This window comes from Microcaecilia unicolor, chromosome 5 (assembly GCF_901765095.1).
Source record: "Microcaecilia unicolor chromosome 5, aMicUni1.1, whole genome shotgun sequence".
Lineage (NCBI taxonomy): Eukaryota > Metazoa > Chordata > Amphibia > Gymnophiona > Siphonopidae > Microcaecilia > Microcaecilia unicolor.
Genome location: NC_044035.1, coordinates 66,544,588 through 66,557,087, shown reverse-complemented (window position 1 = coordinate 66,557,087; position 12,500 = coordinate 66,544,588). Strand labels below are relative to the sequence as shown.

The following is a 12,500-nucleotide window of genomic DNA, read 5'->3' as shown; positions in this document are numbered from 1 at the left end:
AATTCATAATTGTCTGTAGAGTTCCAAACTGGTACTCAAATCTAATAAATACTTGCAAGAGGTGTTTATATGACACCTGTTTTGTGGATCCAGAGGTTTGGACTAATTTGAAGAAAGGGTTAAATTTCAGAAGCTTTAATTTCAAAGTTATCTTTTGATCATGAACTTTGCTGTTCAGCGACTGAAAAATTAAACTCAGAAAAGTCCCTGAATTAAGCCTGAAGAAATATGCACCACCAGTGGAGAGCAATGCTAATGTTTAACTAGCTGAAATAGCTGTTTGCTTAGTGGAGAATGTTAGGTATCTGACGAAGGGACATCTCTCTTATTAGTAATCAAATAGGGCTGGCCAGTTGTTGCTATCAGTCTGGCATTGGGTCAGACAATTGAGAACAAGTTCAGCACTATAGAACTCAACAATTCTATTTGAGTTGGACGGTTCAGATATTGATAATCATAATAATAGTGGATTGTTGTTTAGTGAGTTGACTTTCCTTATTTTGGAATGTTTTTGGAAGTATAGTATAGGAATCTTTTTTGCCCATTCAATGGAACCTGGTACATTATAGTTGATGTCAAATCTTGGTCATGCCTTGGCAAAGCAGTAAAATAAATGAAATGCAATGTATAGAGATACAAATATGAAATTGCATGAAAATGGTAATTTTTATCAAACTAAAGGGCCCTATTTACTAAGCATTTTACCCACAGACACACAAAATGGGAGAAAACCTTTAGTAAAGAGGCCCCTATGAAATAACTGAAAGTAGAGGTGAGGCTCGCATGTTATTTGTTATAGCGCATTCAATCAGGCTACAATTTGAATAGTGATCAGAACAATGTAATGATTGTTGTCATGATTGTTGAACATGCTTTGATGAATTTACATGTAATTTGCTATTTAGGTCTTAGTCACACAATAGTATGCACCAAAATAATGTTTTAATTACTATAAAATAAAGTGTCGGGCACTTAATCCTCTGCTTGTCTATGAGTGAAAGTTGTTCTATTAGGCCTCTTCAGCACTATTACAATAATAATTAAAAAATACAGTTTATGCTTCTTACCTTGCCAACCCGAAGCATCTTATAATTTAGTATTACAGAAGCATTTGAAGAGGGAAGGGAAAGCAGAGAAACATTTGGTTAATGGGTTTACCATGTTTATTGGATAGAAAGATTGAAACTCCATTGTCTGACGAAAATAAATGCTTAGAGATCTTACTTATTGATGAAAAATCTGCTGTTCTTCTAAATTTAAAAAATGTCAATTTATAGAGCGTGTAATCATCTACATCAAGAAAATTTAGGGCAAGGTGGGTGATATAATGACAAATACAATGTATAGTTAGCATTCTAAAGCGAGTTGTCACTTGTTAAAGCGAGTTGTCACTTGTTATGATGAAAATACTATGAAAACATTGCACAAAAATTGCTGGTGTGAATCAAAGTAATGTCAGTGTGCTACCATAGTATCTATAGTTTAAGAAATTGAAAGCCTTTTAGGTATATTTAGAAGAAACTTTGGAATTCAGATTTTTATAAAAGGAAATGGTAGCAAGGGATATTTTGAAATTTTTTTGGCACTATCCTGTTTTGATACTATCCTTAAAACTGAGCAACTTTTTTTTAAAAATTTGGGTAAAAAAATACATCTCATGGACTGGAATATCCTTGTTATAACTGATGTCCCTGATCTGTGACTCAGTGAACAGCTTCTCATAAGCAATGCTTTTGCTTGGCTAGTTGGCTTAAAAGGAGTTGTAGACAATATGCTTCACTAGATACCTTTAGCCTTTGGATACATTTCATAGGTTTTGACTAGATAAGGCATATTTGGCCTCAGGATATGAACAGATAATTCAATCCTGTATTAAGATCTATGACCATGTGGTTTGTTCTAGTATGAACTTAGGAAATCTCTACACCAGGACCACTGTCCCGATTATGGGATGCAAAGGAAATCATTTATTGTAATTCATAGTTTTAAATCAAGACTCTGTGTTTGTGTGTTTCAGCAGTGCTTGAAGTTCAAAATTAAACACACAAACACTTTCAGCAGGCAAAAGCATTTTATACAAACTTGTAATTCATTATGATTGCATATTTTCAGGCTTCTTAAAAAAAAAATAGAATGCAGCCTGGATAACAAGACTTTTTATGAGGCCATAGTATGTTTATAATTACACTAAACTGTATTTAAACAATAAAACAACTTATGTGGTATAGAAAAAAAGACCAAATGGTAAAAAGAAAATGTGGTTAATAAAAAGAAGCCACAGAAAAAGTAGTTATGGAAATTAGAGTGACATAAAAAGAACCAAATAAAAGAGAGGAAAAGGCCCATATTTTCTTTGTGGTATTGCTGAAAAGGATGGGAGTATCATTTTCATAGTGAAATAATGTTTTCTGGGAAAACACAAAAGCAGATGTTCCTCATTAGGAACACCCATTGTCTACATATCACAGCTATGAACAGATAAATCTATCCTATTTCACCCATACATTCCAATGGCTGTGAATGATTACAGGATGCCAGTGCAACTGCTAAACAAAAACCACACTTATAGGCTAAAATAATTCTATTGTGGCAATATAATGTGTTTTATTGCAAGTTATGGAAATTCCTGGTAAATGCATCCTCCTGACTTTCTCTTCCTCGTTTGGCTGAAGTATAGTGTGGAGGCCCCGTTTCCAACTGTTAAAAAACTGAAAAGAGTGATTGTGGAGGTAGAAAGGGGAAGCAGGATTACATTACTGTCAAAACATTAAGCAGCAACAAACTAGTATAGCAAATGCAGCAGTGCTGGGGCACACTGAATGTGCTTTCAGTGTATTACTGATAGCATGCCCTGCAACGGTTCCCAGATGGTACTATCACAGTCACACTGCTAGCTGGCATCTCTGTGGGTAGTAAATACTCCCCCCACCCAAATAAATCTGGCATTATTCTATGGAGTTTAAAAGACTTATCATTCCAAGTGTGTCCTTCTTTCCTGTATTGAAGCCAGACATCTGTTTATCCCATTTTCTTTCATACAGAGTTTGGAATAGTTTTAGGGTTTTGTGTGTGTGGGGGTGGGGGTGGGGGAGGGTTGGGTAAAGTTTTTGTCATATTTAACAGCTGTTACCAAATTTCAACCCTTTTAGCTTTTAACATACTTTTCAGCTGACCTCAGATTTTATACATAATTTACATTACATAGAAAACAAAGCAAATATTGTCTATTTAACCTTCCATTGCCTATAATTATTTTATTCTCTTTATCAAAGAATTAGACACCAGTTTCGTTAGAAACTGATTTTTTCAGAGAGCTAAAATGGAGAAGTGGAGTAAAGGGAGAAACATTTTGAATAAAAAGTTTTCAGTTTTCAACAAATGTTTTTTTTAAACATTTGAGGTGGAGCCATCAAGCTTACACCTTCTACTGATAGTAGAACAGTAGCTGAAGACTGGGGTTTTTTTTTTTTAGTCAACAGTGTTTCCTTTCACTTCCTGTCACAAAGGTCAAAGAAAGCTGACCTTTGCTGGCAGTCCTAGTCTCTGAATTATTCATGTGATTGACTTTTTGTCAGTGCACACAGTTGTGCTCTGGGACATTTTATTCATTTACCTCATTTAAAGCGCCTTTCTGCACCTGTTCAAGTATTAATATCATGTAATTTGGGCCTAATGCCGATTTTGCTGAGCACTCATTATATTTTTTATTAGCTATATTTCCAAACGATTATGTATGATTATTACCTAGCCTTACAAACAGCAATGGGCTATTCCCCAGACCTTTACATCTTCTTGTCAGGTTGTTTTCAGAAGCAAGGAGGATAAACATTTGACCAACCCAATGTTTTTATTCCTACTCCATATCCAACCAGAGAACTTAAAGCTTTTTCCCTTATGGCTTTGTGAAAGCATGATTAAACCCAACTCTGCAGAAGCTGTACAAATGCCAGCATTTATAAGGTCAACGCTTTTGTTAAAAATGCTATGTAAATGAGGATCTGCAAAAAGGGACATTAAATAAAATTAAATTCATTGTCTTCTTTAATGTCATTTACATTTTGGCTAAGCCCTGGCCTGTCAAAGAGGATTTTTAAAATAATTTTAATTACACGTCATTTAGGGATCCAAGGTTTTCTATTCAGTAGCATTTGGATAACCTGCAAAATGGTGACTGTTTATTAACTTCTTAAATGACAAGTTGTCATTTCATCTACATAATGTCATGAAAACACCAGAGTTTAGTGTTCATTTTTTTCTTTTCGGCTTTCTTTTGGACATGCACATAATTATCACAGGAAAGGCCTCACAGCCTTTTAGCTTTTTATTTTGCTTTGATTTTGCTTCATGTAGTGCTATTTAATTCAAGGAACACTAATAAATTGTGATTTTTTTTTTCCTGTGTAAACAGCTTCTTTGTTACTCTTCAGCTAGAAATTTGCCACTGGTTTCAAGGCTATAGTATATTCTGATTAATGGATATGGTTGTAAGTAATTTCATTTTCTGGCCAGGTAGACTATATCAGCCCTAGGTCGTGAACATCTCTATATTTACAATCACCTATCAATGCTGGTATGGAGGGAAGGTCTATAAAATAAGGTTACAGGGTGATGGTTCATGGGTTGCAAGCTGACTGTTTGGCAAGGGTGAGATACATAAAACACAAAAGTCTATTCGGTTTTTCCTTCTGAATAATCTGTTATTGTTCCCTCTTCCAGTCCCTGCCTCCCTCCAAACCACTAAGATTACATAATTCCCATCATTCATTCTAAATCTGTACCCTCCATAATCAGTGTAGAAAATCAATGTTTAGTTTGACTATTTGGTTACTGGTATTAGAATAAGAATGTGCACCAGTGAAAGCTCTATGTTGACTTCCCTCCTCTGTTCCCCCAGTGGTAGGAATGGTTGTTGATTACAATTTCCACTGTAATATCAGTGGTGGATTTGGGGAAGGGAAGGGGAGTTTCTGCTGCCCAGCTTGCTTTTTTTCCCAGGAGACTAAATTGCTTCCAAAATACCCTTCAGATCAGGCCTGGGCCTGGAGAGTTGTTTTTTTTTTTTTTTGGACCCCTACATATGAATGTCAGGATAAAAATAATGAAATTTTTTTTTTTAAACTCCAGTTTTCTTACATAAGCATCATGGCCAAATTGCATTGCTGTTATGCAAAATATTCACAGCTGCATGTTTCTGTGTATGGAAGGAAGAGAGAGAGGATGAGATGTGAGCAAAGCTGTCAAAAACTATGCTTGGAGGTATCCTGACACAAACCATCCTGTGCTTCTGTTGCTGCCTTATCAGGTGAAAAGGAAAGATAATGCAAGGGTCTGTAATTTTATGTGGATGCCTTTGATGAATTGCATTAGATTATGGGAAAAATTGCCCATGTTTAGAGTTCTGGAGCACATGCTTACAGGAAGTAAATAATTGTTACCTGGTCAGATTTAGTTATTATTATTTTTGAAATAAAACAATGCCATCAAGGACAGTTGGACAAACTGTTCTAACAAGGCTGTAATTGTTCTATTTATTTTAGAAAGCACATGCAAAATGGAAGTAATTTTGGAGAGATTTATATGGAGTCAACCCTGAAGCAACAGTGTACAGCTACTTTTAGAAGACAGTGAATAATTTATTAGACATGGGAATCCAAGGGTTAGGGTGGCAGTGGGAGACATGTTGGAGGAGATGGAAGTTCTAGTCTCTAACGATGAAAATTGTCACTGCAGGTGCCAGGAAGTGATTGACAAGCTGGGCTACAGGAAGTGAAAACTTGAGAGTTTAACCTGCACTTGGCAGGGCTTCCAGAGCTCACACTCTTAAGAAAATTAAAACCATTCACCTCACTCAAAATACCAGAATACAAGCTCCTGTTGTTTGTTTATCTTAAAGGCAAATCTCTTTAAAATGCTTGTGGTCAAGACCATATATACTACAGCATTACACCAGTATTATGTATGCTTTCATAATAAAGATGTAAATACAACTCAGAAAGGAATGAAACGGAGGAATTTTATGCTATAGGTCAACAGTTGCTCTAGTTTCTATACAACTTTTGAGCAGGTAGTATTTAGGAACTAGGTTTTGCTTATTAGAAGCAGAAAGGGAAAGATGTATCTTTAACATAGTATGCTAAATAACCTTCATATTAAGTGATTGGAATGTGATTGTGCTATGATTATGGAATTTTTCAAGTTTGTACATTTTCTGGTGCTCTCGCAGAACAGATTCATGGAAACCTGTGTTTATTAAAGGAAATAGTATGCACTTTTACACAGTTTCTAGTCTAGTCAAGACCAGACGCAAAAAGAAAAGAAAGCTGCAATTCTGTCACTAAGAGGTTTTAATGCCTGAAAAAAAAGTGTACAAAACCGATCCATCAAACGCTTTGCTGCCAGGGATGAATAAAGTAGATTTGCAACATCTGAAATTGGTGGTAAGGATAGCATGGTATTTTCCCAATAATTCACTAGGAAATGAGTTTAACATGTGTGGAAAGGAAGGGACTCACATTTGTGTTGTTATAAGCCATGTAGCATAGGCCTAACTAACGGAAGACGTTGGCTCCAGCTTGTCTCTAGTGAAAGACGAAACATGGTTACACATCTGGTGAGAAAGAACAGTTCATTTGCCCAGACAGCCCTCTCTCTTTTTCTCCTTCTTTCTCTCTGTCTTTCTCTTGCAACTGAAAGAAGCTGTTTTGACAGAAACAAAGCTATGAGGGCTTGGCAGGTGATCAACAGTATTCAGCCTACTAAAACGTTTTTAGCCCCTAGTGATAAAAGAATTAAAAAAGGAAGAAGAAAAAAATTACTCTAATCATTAGTGTCTTAACAGGCTTAAAACAATTACAAGAATCAGCAATGAGATCTGCGTAAAAACTTCACTGCAGTTTATAAAAGTTTCTAAAAAAAACAGGACATGGAAGAAACAGTTTATCTGGAGTTTAGCAGAGTTGTTGAAAAGCAAACCTCTAGACTCTTTCTAAGGCTAAGTTCATCTAGCTGTGACATATGCAGTAGAAACACTTCATTTGATTATGTATACACAGGAAGGGAACAGGCTCTCCTCTCAGAGAAGATTGCATTATTGGTGCTCCTTAGATTCACCCCAGTTTTGCTTGCTAGACTTCTGACTGTACTAAAGGCTCAATTTTGTTACGTGATTAAAAAACAAAAACACCAACACCCCAAACCTTAACAGTTGGAATAGGGTTACTAATGCACAATGGAAAGGGATAGGGGATGGGACTTTATATACTGCCTTTCTGTAGTTACAATCAAAGCGGTTTACATATTGGACTAGATTTAGTAAGTGGTGCTCAAAAATCAGCACTCTGTGCTATTCTATAATGGCCACTCAAAGATGAGTGCTCTTTATAGAATAGCATTGAGTCCTGATTTTGGACACCAGGAATTATGCCTGGTGAAACCAGGGTGTAATTCCCGGTGCCCAATTTGGGCACACATCCCTGGTATTCTATTACACCGCACACAAATTTTAGGAACATCCCTGACCTGCTTCTGTAAGCCACATTGAGCCTGCACAAGTGGGAAAATGTGGGATATAAGCAACAAATAAATAAATAAATAAATAAATAAATAAATAAATAAATAAATAAATTTCCCATGGCCACACCCCTTTTGGATTTCACACTGTGGGATTTGGGTGCACATTGTAAGATGTATGCTCTAACTGGTGTCAATTAGCACCCAATTATTGGCTCACTAGCCAGTTGAGTTGGGTGGGTACACATCCTGGATCAGCACCCAATTTTGGATGGCATATATAGAATCTGGGGGATTATGTACAGGTACTTATTTTGTAACTGGGGCAATGGAGGGTTGAATGACTTGCAAAGAATCACAAGGAGCTGCAGTGGGAACTGAACCCAGCTCCCTTGGCTCTCAGGCTACTGCACTAACCACTAGGCTACTCCTTCACTCTGAGATGCAAGTGTCACTTTTTTTGACTAACAGCCAGTGAAACTGAGTTGGTTTTGATATTGTGTGAATTGTCAGAAATATTCTTAACCAATACCAGTTTGATTAGAATTTTCTTCTGTGATTTGTGTTATACAACAAACCAGGTTCTCCTAATGGCATCATTAGCTTTCTTCATTAATTTTTACCATAGTCTGGAATGTAATAGTACTGCCACCCATATGTGAAATGTAATAAGGCCAAAAGATTCTTAAGGAAAATAGGGTTAAAAATATTAAAAATATATTAAAAAGATTAGATTCCTATGAAAATATTACAATCATCTATTTACAAAAAAGTTTTTATTGATAACAGTTTTCATTGTTATCAATAGAAGTTTTGTAAATAGATGACTAATATTTTCATAGGAATCTCAGTCTTTATAATAGGTTGAATTTTGAATGGTGATTGTGTGTTTTATTTAATTCTCCCAATTTGTTTGATTTTTATATTTTAAAAAGATCTATGCCACCTTCTATAAATTATCGTTTAGAACTCTGATTCTTCTTGTGATAAATTAGAATATGTAATTTTTCTAAGTATTTCTTCTTTAACACAAAGGGCCCTGTTTACTAAGCCGCGCTGTAAGCGCGCTAACACTTTAACATTCCTATGGGTGTCTCTAGCATTAGCATGCGCTGATTTTTACTGTGCTAAAAAGTTTACACACCTACAGCACAGCTTAGTAAACAGGGCCCAAAATGTGTGTGTGTGTTTTTTTTGTTGTTGTTTATCATAAGAAATATGTGTGACTTTATGGACTAGATTGTATATATGGCATCTTAAAAATTGGTGCAAAAAATATGCATACGTGTATTCTATACACTACACCTAAAGTTTTGCACGGTTTATAGAATATGCCTAGCGCCCATCCGCATGACTAAATTTAGTTGCGGGGGTTTACAACAACTTGGTGTAAATGCCTTCACCGAGGAGCGGGTGTATTCTGTAACAGTGTGCATAATTTTTAGAAATGTAATTGACCCACCCATTCCATGCCCATGGCCACTCCCCCTTTCCAAGCTGCATCATAGAATTTACATGCATCACTTTACAGAATACGCTTAGAAAGTTGTGTGCATACATTCTAATTAATTCCAATTACTGTCAGTAATTCCTTGTTAAGTGGAAATTATCAGCGCTGATAAATAAGTTTGTCTTCTAATCAGAATACAACCAGATTTTGCGCACAACTGAAGTCATACTATACAGAATCTGGGATATGTGTGTAGACAATTGAGATGTAAGATGCCATCTGTTTTGCTCTTAGGAGTTTGTATGTCTTATATTTTTTTGCTAAGCGTTTTGTACTTGATCATGGCAGACGTTACTTAAATATTTCTACCTTTACAGAATCCATCAGTGTTTTATTTAAACAATGTAATCTACATACAATACATTTAGTTAAAGTCTCTGTACACAGTGCTGCTCTATTTGATTATTTTGTTCTTAAATGAAAGTATTTTAGAATGCTTAAAATCAGGAAATCTGAACGCGGCAGATAAAATTATTAGTCAAGAGAGACAAATTTCTAATGAAATGGAATAAATTCTTTCATTTTTATGAGCAGTTACTTTTTATTTTGGTTTCATAAATTAAATTGTTGATTTTTCTAATTGCCAAACCAAATGTTAGGCCTGCTTTAACTAGCTCTGACAGTAAAATACAAAGTAAAGCCCACTGAGAGTTACATGTGGTATTTAATAAGAGACAGGGTAATGCATGGCTTTTTATGGTTGAGTATGAATTCACACCCACAGCATTTGTTTCACATTAGAAAAGGTTTGTAAATCAGATCAATATGCTTGGATGCTATGGTTTCTTAGTGGGATCTTCTATATCATTTTTTTTCTAGATATTTGGTTATTGGAAATCCTTCCAAAGTGAGCTCCCTCCATCTGTTTCCATTTCTGAACACAGCAATTTAATCTCTGACATAAGAAAGATTGGGTTAGAAAACAAGTGGGGATTGGATTGGACATGGTGTTAGTCCCAACAATTTGAGGTCACTGGGCACTGATCTGGAGAGTGGACAAAAGTCATCTGTTACCTCAGAGATATGTGCATTGGTCCTTGGCTTGTAAAAGACCCAAGGGAAAAACAGGATGGATTTCGGAAAATGCTTTTAGAAAAAAAAGAAGTAGGAATAAGCATCATTTATTAAATTTGACAAGCAGTTTCTAAATATAACAATTTCTCCGAAGATCATTACTTTGAACAAATAACTGAGTTATGCAATTTAATAAACTGTTGTCTTACATCATATTTTCTCCATTTATGTACATATATTTTTGCAATTTTTAAATGGATCTTTATAAATCTGAAAATCATAATATGTTTTAAAACTACAGGATAAGTTGCAACTCTGTTTGTCCTGCTGCTAATGTGATAGTGCCACCACAATAGTTGAATTTGGGATTTGAAAAATCAGCTTGAACACAGCAGCTAAATAACCCTCCTGTTTACTAAGCCGCGCTAGCAGCTGCCATTCGCCAATGCCGACACGGCCCATTCACATTGAATGGGCTGTATCGGCATTGCCGTGCAGCTTAATAAACAGAGGAGTAAGCCTTTAATTAAAGGAGTCAGATAGAGACCCATTGTCTTACACAAGCACCTTGATCTTAATGTTAAAATCCAAGTGGATCAAACTAGCAGGCCAGTCATACACTATATTATAAACCAAACATGCACTGAGCTTCCACTTTATGGGATACAAATTTAAATTTGCACATACCCCTGGGTTCTATATATTGTGCCTAGTGTTCTGCGCCGAAATCCAAGCGTATTCTATAACTACACACATAACTTAATTGGCTTACAACCTAATCAGCATTGATAAAAGCATGTAAGAAGCAATAATGAGAACTAATTGGCAATAATTAGAATTTACGTGCACAACTCGCTAAGGGCCCTGTTTACTAAGCCATGCTGTAGGTGTGCAAACTTTGTAGCACGTGTGCTAATGCTAGAGACACCCATAGGAATATAATGGGTGTCTCTAATATTAGCGCATGCTAAAAAGTTAGTGTGCCTGCAGCGTGGCTTAGTAAACAGAGCCCAAAGTGTATTCTGTAATGCAGAGCACCTAAATTCTAATGTGCACAGCCAAAAAGGAGCATGGCTATGTGCTGGGAAATGGGCGTTTCATGGGCGTTCCAAAATTTATGTGCACTATTATAGAATAAGCCTCTCTGTGCCTAAATCTACATGGTGTATTTATGCCACATTTTCCTTGGTGTAAATGGATGCATGTAGTTCTAGGTGCTGGGATATCAACTAAGCACAATCTATATATATATCATGTGTAAATCTAGGCGCTGCTTATAGAATACGTTTAGGCAGAAATTTGTTCCACACTGATTTTTCAGGCACCATATATATAAAATCTGGCCCATAATGTTTTAAATCATTGTTCAACACTGAAATATTTTTCTTTCAGACTTTGAGGGTTGCTATACAAAAATAAGCTGTCTGTCCTGGGACAGTTTTCTTGACATTTTACCTAGATAGAGGTTTGTGGCAAGAATCTTTTGTCCCAGTAATCTAATCTATGGAGGCATAGGCTGATGCTAACAACATTTATAGCATCAACATCAAATTTATCTTTTTTTTTTTAAATAGTGCATCAATTGCACTGCATATCATTACTTTCCAACTACACTGTAAATTTTCTGCATGCAAAATTTTAAAACCTGTGTTCATATGGCACGATCCTATGTATGCCAGGCATTAACAGCACTAAATTTTGTAATCTCCCTCTTCCTATAGATTATAAACATATTGTTTTGCATTATGTTGTCTGTACATTCTAGTGCAAGATGATATAGCTAATCCCTAGAAAAGTAATTTAATCTTCTGTTTGTGTGGCCATACATATAACATTTAATTTGAAAATAAAAAGGCTGCAAATAAACAGTCACTTGACTGTAAGTAGTCTTGTGGTCTGCAACATATTTACTGGCCTTAGGCTATTTGTCATTACAAGTGAACCACTGCTCATGTTTCCTAAGACCTCATTATAATTATTCCCAGCAATTATAGCATCCAGAACCCTATTTTAGTCCAAAACACATTTGTTCCCATTTATTAGACTGTGAACAGTAACTAATTTACATTGTTTTAGAGTTGTGGAGTTATAATAATTTATTGCATATGCTGGAGGTCAAACAAAGTTGACCAGTATGCAGAACCCCTTCAAGATTCAAAGCATAAAATTATGCAGCTTGTTTTATAAGAGAACCATGAGCTTGCATCTTTAAACAAATAAAGATTATATTTAGGAAAGAACATTTTTAGGGCCCTGTTTACTAAGCTACGCTAAGGGCACGCTAGCGTTTTTAGCGCATGCTAATGATTTGCATGCGCTAAATGCAAAGTCACCCATAGGAGCATATGGGCGACTCTAGTATTTAGTGCACGCTAAAACCACTAGCACACCTTAGTAAACAGGGCCCTTAGAATTTTACATTGCCAAATATCTCTGTTTTTTTTTCTTTTGGGATCTATGTGTGAAA

The 12,500-nt window shown here is 35.8% G+C and overlaps 1 protein-coding gene across 1 annotated transcript in view; it reads left to right on the top strand.

Annotated features, from left to right (window-relative positions):
* EBF3 (EBF transcription factor 3) overlaps positions 1 to 12,500 on the top strand; it is a 479,658-nt gene that overhangs the window by 8,929 nt on the left and 458,229 nt on the right. The window lies entirely within an intron of this gene.